The following is a 12,270-nucleotide window of genomic DNA, read 5'->3' as shown; positions in this document are numbered from 1 at the left end:
CTGGGTGAAATCATCGCTATCATCCCTTCGTCATCTCAATCGCAACTTCCCTCCCCACTGCCGCCGTCGTGTCGCTGCTTTGCCAAGCCCGCTGTTGTCGCTCCTACGCCATCACCATGCCACGTCGCTGTTGGAGACGCCAGTGACTGAGGGACCGACGAGTCGGTTGACGGATGGCAGAGCTGAAGAGATGAAGGAATCACGCGTTGCTGCCGTTTTTCCCCGTTGAAGGTTGTGCTCGTTCGTTGCCTCCATCTTCTGCTGCCAATGGCCGCCATCGTCGTCACTCCGGGGAGACCGAAGAACTGCTGCCTTGTCCTAACTGTCGCTGCCACCTCCAGGGCAGCCATGTCGGGTGGGTTTCCGGGAATTCTAATTGTGTTAGCGTCCGGGTGCTACTGTTACAAGTTCAATGGTTATGTGTTTGGGATGTTTGTGTCGCCGGAAAGCTAGTGCACCACCATGGCAGCCAACCATGGTGGTTGCCGCCGGTTATAGTCTTTCTTCCGCCATTTACCACCACCGGCCACCACGAGGTGGATGTGTGTGTGTTTACTAGTAGGTGTGTGTGTCATTAGTGTTTGTGTCTGTTAATTGGATGGAGTTGTAAATTGTAACGATCCAATAATGAAAAGAAACTCAAACCACCACCGTAGGGTGGTGGCTGCCGCCACCGGCCGCCGTGTCGGGTGGCGGTGTGCTTGCCTCGTTGAGTATGATTTGTTTAGGGTGCTTGAAACCCTAATGGGCCTTGTAAGCCCTAATGGGCCCAATAAAGCCTAATGGGCTTAGTGAAAACCCTAATGGGTCTAATGGACCCTAATTGACCTAAAAGCCCAACAAATTGATAAATAGGCTAATATTTGGATTGGGAACCCTAATTAGGGTTTGGAAAACCCTAATGCCAATAAAACCCTGATTTGGGGAATTAACCGGGACACGGGAATTATTTAATAACTTGAGATATTAAATAATAATCATTGGCAAAGATTAATCTAAGCAATATTGGACTTAATGGATTAAGTCCTTAAAGGATTAAGTCCTTAATGGGTAAGTGAGACACACTTAGCCCTAATCGTCATTTTATGTGAAAACCTAATTTCACTTGGGTTTATTGAGCCTTGATGATTGGATTATTAATGGGCTTTGAGGTGAGGCCTATATGAGGAGTTGGGCCCAATTTGGAAAATTGGGCCATAGATGGGCCATAGTTTGGGCCTTAATGATTATATGATGTTGGGCCTTAAAATAAGACCATGTATAGGCTTGGGCCCAATTTGGAAAATTGGGCCATATGTTGGGCTTTGATTCCCAGTTGACTTTGGGCCTATGGGTTGGGCCCTGGGCTTGAATAAAGCCAACTTTGGGGTAATGTAGTAATTATCCAAGGATGCATTTATGGTTATGTGTTGGGACCCAATTATTAATTGGGTGTTATTTTGGTGTTGACAGTTCGGGAATCTGTCATCCAACAGCTGGGGTTGAGTCTGCGGAACTTCAGCAGTGTAGGATTGTGTCTACGGGACTTCAGCAGTGCCATGTGAGTTCTCCTCACTATATCAACAGGGTCTAAGGCACCAAGGCCGGCCCTTTATAGATTGTAATCGGATTATTGCATTTTATGCTTATTGATTTACATCCTGGTAGTTAGGATGGTGATATGCTATGCTTTAGTGACCTGGTTGGATCGGTATCCTGGTATATAGGATGATGCTATGTTAGTGACATGTTAGGTCGATATCCTGGTTATAGGATTGTTTCTATGCTTTGTGATCTGTTAGATCGGTTTGACTGTTATATGTATACATGCTAGTGTTACATGATATCTATGTGCACATGATTGTCCTGGTTATAGGATGATGCTATGTTAGTGACCGGTTAGGTCTGTATCCCGGTTATTGAGATGTTGCTACGATTGGTGATCTGTTAGATCGGTTTGACTGTTATATGAAATGAGCTAGCGTATGATATTTATGTGCACATGTTTGTTTGGTTGGGGTTGGGTTGAGGCGGTCCTGCTTGTATTGTAGGCCAACATACCCAGGGCGGTCCGGATAAACTGAAGGCCCTACAAAGGGATTCAGTCAGACCGAAGGCCCGATGAGCGGTCCAGATAGACTGAAGGCCTGCGAGGCGGTCCAGTCAGGTTGAAGGCTCAGTATGCATGTTGTTCTGTATTTGTTATATGATATGGTTATGTTTGTATGGCGTTGGTATTTTGGGGGTAACTCACTAAGCTTCGGGCTTACAGTTGTTGATTATGTTTCAGGTACATCAGATGGTCGCATGAAGGCAAAGGCGTGGTCGTACAGCTCCTCCTATTTCATGGTTTTTGTTAGGGTCGAAATGTTGTAATAGTCGAAGTTTGTATTTAGGGTCTTCGAACATTTTTATAATGTATTTTACTAGGGCATAATATTCGAAGCTTCATGTTTAGTCCTTAGTATATTTTTTGTACGCTTTTCTCTTCTATAAATAGGAGTGGTTACTAGTGTCTTAGTAACGAAGTCTTTACAGAATATTCATTGTACTCTGTAAAATTTGCAAAAGCGTAATTGAGCCAAACAGATCATATTTACATCTGTGTTCAAATCTTTCAATTCTACTTTGAATTTACTCTCTAATTCGTTCAATACTTGATTCATTGTCTCATCAATTGGTATCAGAGCAGGAATCATATCTCTGATCTGATTTTCACTTTGTTTAAAAGGTTTTTGAGTCAACTTTTTGATTCAAAAGTTTCCGCACTTTTTGAAAGTGAAAAATTGTTTAGATCTAAGTATGTGATTCGATTCTGCACTTAATTCATTGAATCGAGTGTTCTAAGAGTGATTGTGATTTGAATCATACAGTTTGTTGTCAAATTCTCAAAGTTTTTTTCAAAAATTCTCAAGGATCTATTCCGTACAACAATGGCGTCATTCAATCTGAATTCCATGACTTCATTTTCTCATCTTCTAGGATCATCCACCAAAATTCCTATGCTCATCCCTGAGTATTACGATCAGTGGGCTGATCGTATGCAGGATTATCTCAATGGATTGGATGAAGAACTGTGGAATTGCATTTCTGGCAATCTCAATCCACCATCGAATGTTCAACCAATTGGTTCTTCCTCTGGAAACTCTGAAGTTGAAAATCAATCTGATCGTCTGAAAAAGCTGGAGAAAAGGTGTGTAAGAGAGCTAAGAGGAGCTTTGCCTCCAGTTGTTTACAACTACGTGAGGAGTTGTACAACTGCAAAGGAAATATGGAACAATCTCAAGGAAAAATTTCAGGGAAGTGAGAAGACGAAAGTTAATTCTGTGAAGCAATGTTTAGTGGAGCTGAAGGACTTCAGACAGAAAGATGGTGAAACAATTGAAGTTTATTACGATCGTCTTAATGAATTGATATATCGATGCAATCGATATGGTATCACTAGATCAGCCATGGAATTCAATCTGATATTTGTTATGGGACTTCGAAAGGAATGGCGTAGTGTGAGCATGATGGTGAAGAATCAACAGAGCTTTGATATGTTAACATTGAATGACTTGTACAACCAACTTAAGACTCATGAAAGCGAAGTGAACGAAATAGCTGAAGAATCGAAGGCTATGTTGGGAGGTCCACTAGCTTTGGTTTCGAAGATCTCTGAAAAAGATGCTGAGAAAGATGTTTCGGATGAAGATGAAGGGTTCATCATGAACTCAGATGATGAGGCAGTTGCCTTTTATTCAAACAATCGTGTGAAAAAGTTCTTCAAAAAGCCTTTCAATCCGAAGGCAAAGTCGTCTGACACAAAAGGGAACTTTCTGAGTAAAAGTGCTGGGGAAGAGAAAAAGAAAGATGAGATGAAAGATTCGAAGCCTGTTGAGGGAAAGTCTGAGAAGAAACTAAAGGGAGATGCTGGGATTGATTGTCATTATTGCAATGGTGCTAATCACCTTGCTAATGACTGTATGCTTCGAAAGAAGGATGAGAGAAAGAATAAGATCAAGGATGAGGCGTACTATGCTGAAAAGTTGGAGGAGGTTCGTGCGAAAGCTAAAAATTTGTCTCTGGTTGCAAAGGGTGCGAATGAGGATGAAGATGGTACTTATCAAATCTGGTCATCTGGATCAGATGATGAGGAAATGCGAAATCCAACCCATGGAGCTATGTTTGCAAAAATGGAGGAAGAATCAGAGGAGGAAACATACGAAGTGCATGGAAGATGCTTCGTATCAAAAGCTGCTGACAAATCACCAATGACCACAAAGGTACGAAACATTCTTGAATCTTTTAATATTCCAGTACATGCTTATAATTCTGAATTAGTATCTTTTGATGAAACTGTTACTTATTTTGATTCGATTGTGGTATCTGCTAGCAATGAGGCTAAGAAGCTGTCAATGCAATTGCTAGAGACACAGAAGAAATTAGATTCGAAAATCACTAAGATAGATTGTCTAGAACTTCAAATAACGAATATCATGGTTGATAGGGACAATTTATCTAGTGATAATAAACTGTTGTTAGCACAAAGAAACATTTACTGTAATGCTGCTAAAAGATTATATGGGAAAATAACTGAACTTCATCATTCATGCGAAATCAGTAAAGAACAACATAGAAAATTGCTGCCATTTTTAGCTTATGAAAGAGCTAAGGTAGATAACATTTCGTATGACTGTGAAAAAGAAATAGCTGATTTTGACAAAGTTCCAAATGACAAGTATAGATATGGAATTGTCAAAGTTGATGAATGTCTTGATTCGAATGATTTAGTTAACATTGTAAATGATACTTTGACTAAATCTGAACAAATTCACATTTTGAAAAAGACTGAGAATTCATCATCTGATTCTCAATCTAATTTTGCTGATATTGAAGGTAATTCTGACAATATTAGTGAAATTAGTGAGCTTGAAGATGTTGATTGTTCTCAATTGTCTATTGTTAATGTTGCTTCGAATTCTAAAGGGAAAGAAAAAGTTAAGGATTTGATAGTTGAGAAAGAAACTGATACTCCCACAGCTTCGAAAGTTACTGAAATGAACTTCGTGGATCTCAAAGATTACCAAACTGATGATAGTGATGATGAAGATGTAGAGAAAGTTTCGAAAGAAAAGAAATATGCAAAGAAAGTAGTAATTCCACGAATAGTTGTTGACCAAGTGTATGGTGATACACAAAAGTTCGAAAAAGTGATGAATGAAAAAGGTGAACATTATCTTGAAACAAACACGGTGGTTTTTCCAAATTTCAAATGCACAGATGATGTCATTTTTCCAAATCTAGTTTTCGTAACTACTGGAAATGTTGAGAATATCAAACCAGAGTTCAAGAAGATGGTTGAGGAGGATAATTCAAAAACAACTGAGGAAGGTTTTTTCGCAAATCAAAACACAGTTGAAAACAACTTAACAAAGAATTCATATATTTTTCAACGACAAAAACCACAAAAACAATGGGTTGAAAAATCAAAAATTGAAAAAGAGAAAGTAATTCGTGTTGAAAAGGAAAATGAAAAAGTTGTCAAATTAAACTCTAAGGAATTTAAAGATCAAATTGACAAATTTTCGAAGGAAAACAACATTTCAAAAAGACAAGCACGAAAGAAAATATTTTGGCAAAATATTGAGTCTCAAAAAATGTCTGAATCACAATCCATCAAAAAGGTTTTCAAAGTTAAAAATGATTATTTTTCAAACACTCAACAATCATCTCAATCAAATCAAACAAGGTATGAAGTACATAAGCAAACAAAGTTTTCGAAAGTTTCTGAAACTAACAAAACAAGAGATTTTTCAGAAAGATCCAATTCAAATCAAAAAGTTTTTCAACGTCAACATTTTAAATCAAAAATTGATACATCCTATGCTTACTCTTATGTTACCAAACCCAAAGTTGATTTTGTACCTCAAAAGCCAAATTTTCCTAATTACACAAAGAAAGTAACTATGAGGATGTCACGGGAAAAAGGAATGACTTCAAGGAAGAACATTGATCATTGGCTTGACGGAAGAGGAAAAATGTATCAGTCAAATAAATATTCAAAAGAGCAAATTCATGAAGCATACGAAAAGTATGTCAATACTTCTTCGAATGGCAGCTCATCATCTAAGGATTCGAATATCTCAGTCAAAACATGGAGACCTGTCACAAAAGCGAAGGCTGTTCAATCACAAACTCAAGATGCGAAGGGAAAAGTCAGTGAACATTCGAAACTATCAAACACTTATGTTTCAGTTCCTTTAGATGATGAAGTGAACTTAATTAATAGTCTCAAAACCAAAGTTTGTGATTGGGTTAAAAGTTCTTCATTTCATTCGAAATTGAAATCTAATTTCCAAGGACCCAAAAAGCCTTGGGTACCTAAAATTTTTAATTGATTGCAGGTATTGTGTGACGAGCAATATGATAACAAATGGTACATTGATAGTGGTTGCTCTCGTCACATGACTGGAAAGAAGGAGAATTTAAGAGATTTTCAAAGTCTCAAAAATGCTGGAGTAGTAAAGTTTGGGAACAATCAAAAGTGTCAAGTCATGGGATATGGAAAAATCACAAATGGACAATTCACAGTGAATCGTGTTGCATATGTTGAAGGTCTTCAACATAACTTGATTAGTGTTTCTCAACTTGTTGTGGGCACTGGCAATCAAGTTCTTTTCAATGAAGAAGGAAGTGTTATTTCGAATGTTAACACAAACGAAATATTACTGAAATCTAAAAGGAAAGGTGACATGTTCACTTTGGACATCAATCCAATTGTAGGCAAACCAGCAGTATGTCTTTTTTCGAAAGCTACATCTGATTTAAGCTGGTTATGGCATCGAAGACTTTCACATCTCAACTTTCGAAACATAAATAAACTTGTGGTACAAGATCTGGTAAGAGGTTTACCTATACTTAAATTTGACAATGATTCTTTATGTGCAGCTTGTGAAGTTGGAAAGCAACATAAACAAGGTCATCCAATCACAATTGATTCGAAAATTGTTGCACCTCTTGAGTTGATACATATTGATTTGTGTGGTCCTTCGACTGTTTCAACACTCAACTATAAACGGTACATTTTAGTTATTGTTGACGATTTTTTCAGATTTACGTGGGTTTATTTTCTCAGGCTCAAATCTGAAGTTGCACAAATTATGATTGACTTTATCAAAAATATAGAAACCATGTTAAAGAAGAATGTTAGAAAAATCAAGAGTGATCATGGAACTGAATTTAAGAACAAAGTTCTTGATTCATTTTTGGTGGACAAAGGAATTTCGCATAATTTTTCATCACCATATACACCACAACAAAATGGTGTTGTAGAACGAAGGAATCGCTCATTATGCGAAGCAGCAAGAACCATGTTGGTATATGCGAATTTACCTTAATATCTATGGGCTGAAGCTGTTTCAACTGCATGTTTTACTCAAAACAGATCGTTCATTCATCGTCGATTTAATATTACACCATACGAAATTCTGAATAATCGTAAACCTAATGTGAAGTTTTTTCATGTTTTCGGATGTAGGTGTTTTATTATGAATCTCAAGGATCATCTTTCGAAGTTTCAAGAAAAAGCTGATGAAGGAATTTTTCTTGGATATTCGCACAATTCAGTGGCATATCGAGTGTTAAATAAGCGAACACGAAAAGTGGAAGAAACGTTCAATCTCACATTCGATGATTATTATGTTAAATCAAATGAGCATAGATTTACGAATCATCCAATTTTACAAGAAACACAAGTTGAAACTGAATCTATACAAATGGATGATATTGATTATGATTTGATTTTTGGAATTTCAGATCATGCAGTTGATTCTGAAGTTCATGCTCCTGATAATCACATACCAGAATTTTCAAAACTTACTGATGATTTACCATCGACTCCTCAAGAAGGTGAAACTATGAGTGATAGTCCACTGGAGGGGGAGCAATTGGATTCGAATACTTTAGATGATGAAGAGCATTCTTTCGAGGGGGAGAAAGAACAATTGAATGCTGAAATTGAGGGGGAGCATATTGTTGAGGGGGAGCATAATGTTGATGATGCTTGTTCGAATGAAAGCTCAGAAAATGATGAAATATACAAAGATGCCCCTTTGGAATTTGATCCAGCATATCCACCCATGGAAAAATGGACAAGAGACCATCCGAAGGATCAAGTTATTGGGAATCCACAAGAGGGAGTTCTGACAAGAGCTCAAATTTGTGCAAAGAATGAGGTATTGAATGCTCATCAAGAATTTTGCATGTTTAATGTTTTCATCTCTAAAATTGAACCAAAAACAATTAAGAATGCAATGGAACACTCAGATTGGGTTGTTGCAATGCAATCGGAGTTGTCTGAATTTGAACGAAACAAGGTTTTGGAGGTTAATTTCTAAACCTGAAAATGTTTCGATTGTCGGGTTAAAATGGATTTTTAAAAATAAAACCGACAAAGATGGAAACATTATTCGAAATAAATCCAGACTTGTTGTAAAAGGATATTCACAACAAGAAGGAATCGACTATGAAGAAACTTTTGCCTCTGTCGCAAGACTCGAGGCGGTTCGAATATTTTTGGCTTATGCAGCTCACAAAGATTTTGATGTTTATCAAATGGACGTGAAATGTGCATTTCTCAATGGAGAGCTTGAAGAAACAGTTTATGTGGAACAACCCCCAGGTTTTATTAACGAAGAATATCCTAATCATGTTTATATTTTAGATAAGGCAGTTTATGGTCTGAAACAAGCACCAAGAGCATGGTATGCAACACTTACATCATTTTTGAAACAATCTAAATTTAAACAAGGATCAGTTGATCCTACATTATTTCAAAAGAAAGTGGGGAATCATCTAATGCTTGTTCAAATTTATGTTGATGATATTATTTTTGGCTCGACTGACCCTGCTTTGTCTAGAGAATTCGAAGAATTGATGAAAAGCAAATTTGAAATGAGCATGATGGGAAAAATCAATAATTTCCTTGGATTGAATATTCGTCAAAACAGAGAAGGGATTTTCATTAATCAGGAAAAATATACGAAAAATCTGTCAGAAAAGTTTGGATTGACGAATAGCACAAAGCTTCGTGTACCAATGGCAACATGCATAAAGCTAACACCATCGTTGGACAAACCTGCTGTTGATATAACGTTGTATAGGAGCATGATTGGTTCATTACTTTATCTAACATCAAGTAGACCTGATATCATGTTTTCTGTGTGTAATTGTGCTAGGTATCAGTCTAATCCACACGAACCACATCTTACTGCAGTGAAGAATATTTTTTGCTACCTTAAAGGCACAATTTCGTTAGGATTGTGGTATCCTTCGAAAACTGGATTCTTCGTTCAAGCATATTCAGATGCAGACTTGGGTGGTTGTAATCTTGATCGAAAAAGCACAAGTGGAGGATGTCAATTTCTTGATGGCAAATTAGTCAGCTGGCAGTCGAAAAAGCAAACGTGTGTGTCAATTTCAACAGCTGAAGCAGAATATGTGGCTGCTGCTGCTTGCACTTCGCAAATAATATGGATCCAAAGTCAATTGCGTGATTATGCAATTAATATGAAAAAGATTCCATTATATTGTGATTCTCAAAGTGCAATAAGAATTTGTCATAATCCTGTGCAGCATTCAAAGACTAAACACATAGCTCTTCGTTATCATTTCATTAAAGATCACGTGGAGGATGGAAACATTGAAGTACATTTCGTGAAAACAACTGATCAGTTAGCTGATATATTCACGAAAGCTTTGGATGAAAAATCTCTAATGCGAATAATAGAAGGTCTTGGAATGATCGATGGCAATTCTGTTCCATGTGAAAAAGAAGAATGATAGGCGAAAAAGAATGAATCAGAGGCGCTGAATAAAAGATAACACAAAGTCATTCAGCATTCAGAGGTTACTGTTCATAGTCAACGCTTCGAATTCGCATGATTGTCACTTATTTTCAGCGTTGAGTTAATGGTTACTGTTCATAGTCAACGCTTCGAACGCTTCGAATTCGTACATTTGTCACTCTTCAAGGAATGCCAAATATTCGTCTGTTTAAATCAAAATTTCAAAAAGATTTTCTTTTGTCTTGTCTTTAAATTTTCGAAAAATCAAAAATTCAAAAAGATTTTCTTTTGTTTTGTATTTAAATTTTCGAAAAATCAAAAATTCAAAAAGATTTTCTTTTGTTTTGTCTTTAAATTTTCGAAAAATCAAAAATTCAAAAAGATTTTTGTTTTTAGACTTTTGTTGCAGATTATGATGATGATTCAGAGGGGACAATGCAGGCAGTTTTAGGGTCAGGTAAAATTTTTCGTATGAATTAATATGTTTTTCATTATTCGAATTAGTTAGGTTGTCCCTAGAAGCATGCTGCTGCATGTCGTCCAAAGCCTCCATGACTCAATGTGTGTATACGAAAGCCTTAATGAAATGTTTCGTACGAAAATTTCTTCCCAATCAGGCTTATATTCACATTAGTCTCTGAGCTACCTTACTCTTCTCACAATGAGTTAAGAGTTTCCTGTTTGGTCCAAAACATAACAGAGGTACTTTTCGTGTCTTACACCAATCTTTTTCATCCAAAACATTCTTACACGATCACACACAAAGACGTATATCCGAGAGGTCTCTGATCAAACCCATCGAGACTTAGATATATAAAAACTCTGTGTTTATGATCTGACATCATGAGTCCGTGATGGAAGTGAAACCCAAAAATCTTACAAATTAAGGAATTGACGGGGAACATTGTTCCAGATATACGAAACTTTTGTTTCTGTACCAATGTTCGAAACTCCAAATCATATTCATTTCGAATGAGTGGTCTTGATCAAGCATTCGAAACCCACGATGTTTGTTACCCAACAAGATCCAGTATACAAATTTTTTTTATGAATATGATTTTCGTGTGAGTTTAATTCGAATGTCCTAGTCATGTTAAAAATTTTCAAAGCCGACTTGTCACTGACTACACTGGTCATACAAGTAACTTCAGTTACACTTTATCACCTTATGTTTAGGTTGACATGTAACGAAATTTTGAACCTACCCACGAAACATTTTTAAAAGAAGCCCTTTGATACTTATCAACAAGTATTCGATTGTAATTCACGGGAACATACACAAGCTGTTGATCATCTCTCTTGATGATTAACGAAGCAACCTTTGCCCGGGGTTTAACTGCCTTCGTGTCAAATTAAATTTTTGACATCACAAAATTTTCTAAACTTTTTGTTTCTTGTCTAAACTTTCTTTGGCACACTACACACACGAAATCCTTGAGGTTCTGAGTAATACCAACTCAGGTTGATGATTTCGAACATCTGGCAAAAGACTTCGCTCTTTATCCCAAAAGTGAAAGATCCTTGCCTCCATTCGAAGGGTTCTAACGGTTACAATTCTATTAAGGGGATAATGGCAAGCTGTGTATACGTGACGTATGGTATTTTGCCCGGTTTTCCAGGTGATGTGACAGACACTTTTTGACGCATGGCTACCTTTCCGCTGTACAGGTCCGATTTTCAAGGTGCCACGTCGGATCTCATTAAATGCATCCCGCTTCAAATTCAAATCATTTAGGGTTACATATAAAAGGGGGTTCAAGAGTACTTTATACGTTTATGTGATCAAAACTCAAAACTTCCCAAATTCTCTGTTCTTCATCTTTTTCAAATCCTAACAATGACGACTACTGCTCATGTCGATCCTTCTACTAAAGATACTTCTTCTGCACCAGTTATGAAGATTCAATCTACCAATTATTATGTGGATGGTGAACTTTCTCAATGTCCAGAAGAATTCAAGATGCTTATTGTTTCTTTAAAACACTCTGTTTTATCCAAAGCAATGTTCAATTCCTTTTCTGTTCCGGTATCTTGGCTTTCTCAAGCAGGATCTACTGCCACATACAACAAAGTCTCTGATTCGATTACTTTTCACCTAATCAATGACAAAAAGGTTAGGCTTTCCAAGAAACTGTTTTGTCAGATTCTTGACATTCCAAATACACCTCCTTTTGTTGAATTTCAATTCTCCCAAATAATTCATATGTTTAATGAATAGGGATATCAGCCCCCATTGTCAAAGATAAGTGACTTTAAGAAGTCTGGTCTTCCAAAATTATGGAATTTTTTGTTTGGGATATTTTTGCGTTGTTTAACCGGAAGAACAGTTGGATTAGATAAAGGAAGGATGGAGGTTTATGCCATGGTGGCTGGTTTATACTATGATCTTCCAACAGACTACTCTACACAGCTATGGAAGGAATTCCAAAAAGGAGTAGAACATACGAATGTTGTTCATGGCATT

This window comes from Lactuca virosa, chromosome 1, assembly GCF_052849685.1.
Source record: "Lactuca virosa cultivar CGN04683 chromosome 1, Lactuca_virosa_CGN04683_v6, whole genome shotgun sequence".
NCBI lineage: Eukaryota > Viridiplantae > Streptophyta > Magnoliopsida > Asterales > Asteraceae > Lactuca > Lactuca virosa.
The sequence above is the reverse complement of the archived record's forward strand: the minus strand, read 5'-3'. Positions refer to the sequence as shown.